Below are 6,000 nucleotides of genomic sequence, written 5' to 3' on the forward strand. Positions count from 1 at the left end.
GAGTGTTGGTTTGAAAGCTGAAACAGAAGGATTTATCCTAGCAGATCAGAGTCTCCTCACCTGGAACTATCAAGCTAATGTCACACACAAAGTAGACACAAAGTGTAGTCTGTTATGACAAACTTGAGATTATTGACCACATTGTTGTCAGTTGCTCAGTCCTTGCCCCTAAAAAATATAGAACCAGGCATGATCGAGTTGGCCAATACTTACACTGATAATATATCATCATTATGGTATCCCACACCATAAGAACTGGTATGAAAACCATTCAGAGCCATTCACTGAGAGAGAGAAGGTTACCATCATATGGTATTATAGGATACATATAAACAGATAGGCAAATAAATGATAACAGACCAGACATCGTCATCAAAGATTTAAGATGAAATACATATCTGTTAATTGATATGAGAGTGCCTACTCATAAAAACATCTCAGCAAAGGAATTCGAAAAACTGTCGAAATATAAAGACCTTGAGATTGAAATATCTAGGAAGTGGCAATTAGAAACACAAACCATCCCTGTTATTCTAGGTGCCCTGGGAATGATGAAAAAATGTACTGATAAATTTTTCGACCAGATCCTGGGAAACCAAGAATCTATGAGACTCAAGAAGTTGTTCTGACATCAACTGCCTACATTCCTAGGAAGTTTCTCTCTATCTAATATATCGCTCAGGACATCAAGATAAAACACCTGCTAACTAACTTACCATGCTCTAGCATAGTAGTAGTAGTAGTAGTAGTAACATTAACTGCTTTCTCAGATTTTCCTTGATTATCTGAATTTTGAGGATTGGCATACAATTAATCTAATTACTGGTAAATATTTTGTGAATTTTGAAGAATGAAAAGCCAAGTTGATCCTTTGAGGATTTGAATCCATTAAGTAGAGGAACTAAACTAACAATACTGAATACCACAAGAAATTTAACTTTCACTTTATTGGCATATTAATAATAATAATTATCATTATTTAGCTAAATATATACTGAAGCAGTATACCAAAATAATGGCAGAATATATGGGGATTAACAGGATGTTCAACCTAAAGAAAGTGTACACACACACACACACACACACACCACACACACACACACACACACACACAAACACACACACACATATATATATGAAGGCAGCAAGCTGGCAGAAACGTTAGCATGCCGAGCGAAATGCATAGCCGTATTTCGTCTGCCGTTACGTTTTGAGTTCAAATTCCGCCAAGGTCGACTTTGCTTTTCATCCTTTCGGGGTCGATAAATTAAGTACCAGTTATGCACTGGGGTCGATGTAATCAACTTAATCCGTTTGTCTGTCCTTGTTTGTCCCCTCTGTGTTTAGCCCCTAGTGGGTAGTAAAGAAATATATGCATATATATATATATATATATATATATATATATAATAGATCGTTAGTCTATCATATATCCAAAAGAGAAGCATACTCTAAAGCATAGAGCAATAACATATTTATATTCAGTTCATAGAGAGACCAATCATAGAGTGGCCAATGGTTTCACATCTATAAAGTGCATAGCTTTATTGACAATTGTGGAACATGACTGTTTCTACTACTACATAAACCTGATGATTGCATAATGCATGAAGGTAATAATTTTGTCACAATAAATATATAATATTCAATTATCATAATTTTGTAAAATAGTAAAAATTGTAAATAATAAAATGTGAAAATGAGACGAGTTTAGAATTTCAATATATATAAAAAAAGAGTAAAATAAACTACAGAAGGCTTGTGTTATATGGTTAAAGAATATATTTAAATCATTATGTTAGAAAAATGTTATAAAATTTTGTATATAGTAACATAGTTTTACCTATTTAGGTAAAGAAATTTGAGAAATTTGAAAAGAAAATATGAAACCGGTTATTTCTCCAAAAACTATGATACTATATGCAAAATTTTATAACAGTTTTCTAACATAATGATTTAAATATATTCTTTAACCATGTAATACAAGCCTTCTGTCGTTTTTTCACTCTTTTTTGTCTTTTATACATCCAACCATGTGCTTTCACATACCAACTCTCTCACCTATATATATATATATATGTGACCTCGTGTGTACCGTTGGCGATTTTTTTTCCTATGTTTCCGACGAAGAGCTCCGCTCGAAATGTTAAACCCTCCTTCTTTCCTTCTTTCCTGAGCGTCCAATAATACTATATTTGTTCCACGGCCTCGCGTTGTTGTGTTTTTTTGTGCTTTCTTGTTTGGATTAACTATATATATATATATATATATATATATATATATATATATATATATATATATATATATATATATATACATATATATATTAATATATACATCTTAAAGCACATAGAACTGTATCTGGTTACACAGTGAAAGTACAAGGTTAATAAGACTATTGAAATAATGAAAAAATAATATTGTGAAGTCCAATTAAAATATGTCAAGTTCTCACCTGGAAAATCCAAGTTGTTTGCAGGCTACATTAGCATCCTTCATATCCCAGTTGTCATCACAGACATAACCCCAGCTGTTGTTACGGTAAATACTTATCAGACCAGCATTGTAGAAAGAGGTGTTACCAACAAGCCTGCAAAACAAATTTAGTTTGATTTACATTAATATCAACTGTTTTTATTTGTTGTATTTAACTCATTGTATGAATATAACAATGGACCAGGGAGCAAGGACACAAGATAATAGAGTACTGGTTAAGTTGGTTGGGTACTAAGAGCAAGTTGATAGGGTGCTAGCCAAGTTAGTTGGGTGATGACTAAATTGGCAGGTTGTGGATCTTGTCTGTAGTTCCTGTCACTAATATGGACCTGGTCCCATGGTCAATATACATAGCTCTCAATGTCCCAACCTGTAAATTGTAAATTGACAGTGCAACATCAGTTGCCTTGAAATAATAACAATATGCAGGCCACAGGCATGACTTTGTGGTTAAGAAGTATGCATTGTAACCATGTAGCTTTGGGTTCAATACCATTACACAGCACTTTGGGCAAGTGTGTTCTGTTACTGCTCCAAGTCAACCAATGTTTTGCACAAATTTGGATGTGTGTATGTGTGTGTGTGTGTTTATACTTGTCCCTTATCATTGCTTGACAACCAGTGTTGGCTTCTTTATTAAATAAATAAATATTGGGGTTGATTAAACTCTTCAAAGCAGCACTCAAGCATAGCGCACACATATGCACATGTGCACACACATATACACATGCATATGTATGTATGTTCATACATACATACATACGTACATACATACATACATACGTACATACATACATACATACATACATACATACATACATGCATTCATACACAGATTCATACATACAATGGTTTTCCACACAGTTTCCATCAATCAGATTCACTTACAAGGCATTGGTCATCTTGGGGCTACAATGTAAGATGCTTGCTCAAGTTACCTCACAGAAGGATTGAACCTAAAACTACATGGCTGCAAAGTGAGCTTAACTGCACGGACATGACTGAGTATATGTGTTCTTGTGTATGCATGCATATGTGTATTCAAATGTGCGTGTGTGTGTGTGTGTGTGTATCATCATCATCATCATCATCCTCGTTGTTTAACATCCGCTTTCCATGCTGGCATGGGTTGGACGATTTGACTGCTGGATGCCCTTCTTAATGCCAACCACTCCAAGAGTGTAGTGGATGCTTTTACGTGCCACCGGCATGAAGGCCAGTCAGGCGGTACTGGCAACGGCCACACTCAAATGGTGTTTTTTACATGCCATCTGCACAGGAGCCAGTCCAACAGCACTGGCAACGACCTCCCTCGAATATTTTTTCACATGCCACCAGCACAAATGCCAGTAAGGTGACGCTGGTAACAATCACGCTCAAATGGTGCTTTTTACGTGTCACCAGCATGGAAGCCAGTCAGCTGCTCTGGCAACTGACTGGCAACCATCATGCTCAGATGGTGCTCTTAGTGCTCCAGTAGCACACACACACACACACAGAACACACACACACACACACACACACACAGAACACACACACACACTCACACACACATACACACACATATCATCATCATCATCATCATCATCATTTAGCGTCCGCTTTCCATGCTAGCATATATATATAAATAGATAGATAGACAGACAGACAGACAGATAGATAGGTATGTGTGCATTTGTGTATATTGAACAACATTAGCCAGAATTAAAAGGTGTTAAAAAAAATCTTTGTAATTTGAAAAATTTATGCTCATTCATCCAGCTACATTGCTGTGACATTGATGTACTTCAACAAATACTCATTAAAAGGCAATCTAAAAACAAAAATAGAAGGTAAACGCAAAAGAATTGAGAGTCCAAATTTCCCAAAAGAAATACCTGATGATTCGCCAATTGACAAGTCACTCAACCCCTTGAGTTGTTGGGGCACTGCAACCATGCAGCATATCTAGGGCATGAAAGCTTGGTGGAGCTCATCCCTCTACAGGCTAAAATCATTGTTACTGGCTGAGTGGACTAGAGCAACATGAAATGAAGTGATTTGCTCAAGAACACAACGCATCACCCGGTCCAAGAATGGAAACCACAATCTTATGATTGTGAGTCCGACACCCTAACCACTAAGCCATGCACCTGATGATTTTGTGAACTTTTCAAAGCTGTAAAAAGGCTGAGAATGTTTTGTCAATCTTACCGGATGTTGCTGTGGCCAAGAGGTTCATAAAAGGCAGCTCTTGCAAAGGTTACATTATTTTCTTCAGTGACAGGTTCAGGTGTAGGCTAAAACAAAATGAAAAGTTTATTATTTTTTATATTTTACACACACACACACACACACACGCATGCACACACACACACACACACACCACACACACACACAGACACACACACACACACACACTGTACTCGTTGCCAACCCTCACCTTACTAGTGGCGTCCCTGTACATGGCTCGCACATCTCTCATTAACCATTCATCTATCCCTAGTTTCCTCATTGACCACCAGATAAGGGATCGGGGGGGACCTTGTCAAAGGCTTTCTCCATGTCAATGAAAGCCAGGTCCAGGGGCTTATCTTTGGCTAGGTATTTCTCCTGCAGCTGCCTTACCATATATATATATATATATATATATATATATATGGAGACGTATGAAATTCTAAAGCATAGAAAACATAGAAACTTATTGAATAACCATATCGAACTAGGTCAAGTTTGTGTCCACGCTAAATTGAAGACTTTAAAATATTTTAAATGATTAGAATATTCGTAACTAGATAGATAGATATTACTTGATTTTTACTAGTATAGCACTGCTTTAAGTAGATAACTAAGAGTTCTCACACTACAGTTATCTTTTTCCTTATATCTGCATCAGTTTTTTTGAGAACAGGGAAATGAATAGTACTTATACGCTGCTTAATTGAGGCTTTATTTAATTTCAAACTCATAATTTTAAATTTTTAAATCTTAATTTTAAATCTTAATTTTAATTTTTAATTTTAATTCTTAACTTAATCTAATTTAAGTAGCATAACTTTAATAAAATAAAATGAGTTACTAAAGCCCCATAATTCTATTTCAAAATTAAATAAATAAGGCTACTCCCTCGGTGATAATATGACTATCTTCATTATGATAGACAATTCCCTAACACCTTGTAAATGATCTTCTAAGATTTGACCTGTAGTCCGTCAATGTATGAATAATAACGGCAACTCCTTAAGACAGTAAAATGAATAAAATAAATAAATAAATTTTAATGACTTTTTGATAAGATTATACTTAGATTTTCCTAATGTATTTTCTTTTGATTTTAGCCTTTGACCACTAAACCCCTAAACCCCTGACCGTGTTATCTCTTTAGATTCTCTTTAAATTCATAGCTGCTCTCGACAGCAATAAATTAGCTGTTTTACTGGTCAAAGAATAATATTCTCCTCTAGTTCCTAGATGCCTGTAAATTAAAACCAGACTTGCCGGCTACTAACTCTTCTGTATAACTAG

The 6,000-nt window shown here is 35.5% G+C and overlaps 1 protein-coding gene across 4 annotated transcripts in view; it reads right to left on the bottom strand.

Moving 5' to 3' along the window:
* Positions 1–2,590, bottom strand: part of LOC115228951 (serine protease svh-1-like) — an 88,910-nt gene extending 86,320 nt beyond the window's left edge. For all 4 annotated transcript variants that reach the window (XM_036499057.1, XM_029799397.2, XM_029799396.2 and 1 more), the window contains exon 1: positions 2,456–2,590. The gene's annotated coding sequence lies outside the window, so the exon portion shown is untranslated. The remainder of the gene's footprint in view (positions 1–2,455) is intronic.
* Positions 2,591–6,000: the final 3,410 nt, after the last annotated feature.

The sequence above is a fragment of the Octopus sinensis genome, unplaced genomic scaffold, assembly GCF_006345805.1.
Source record: "Octopus sinensis unplaced genomic scaffold, ASM634580v1 Contig11471, whole genome shotgun sequence".
Taxonomy (NCBI): Eukaryota; Metazoa; Mollusca; class Cephalopoda; order Octopoda; family Octopodidae; genus Octopus; species Octopus sinensis.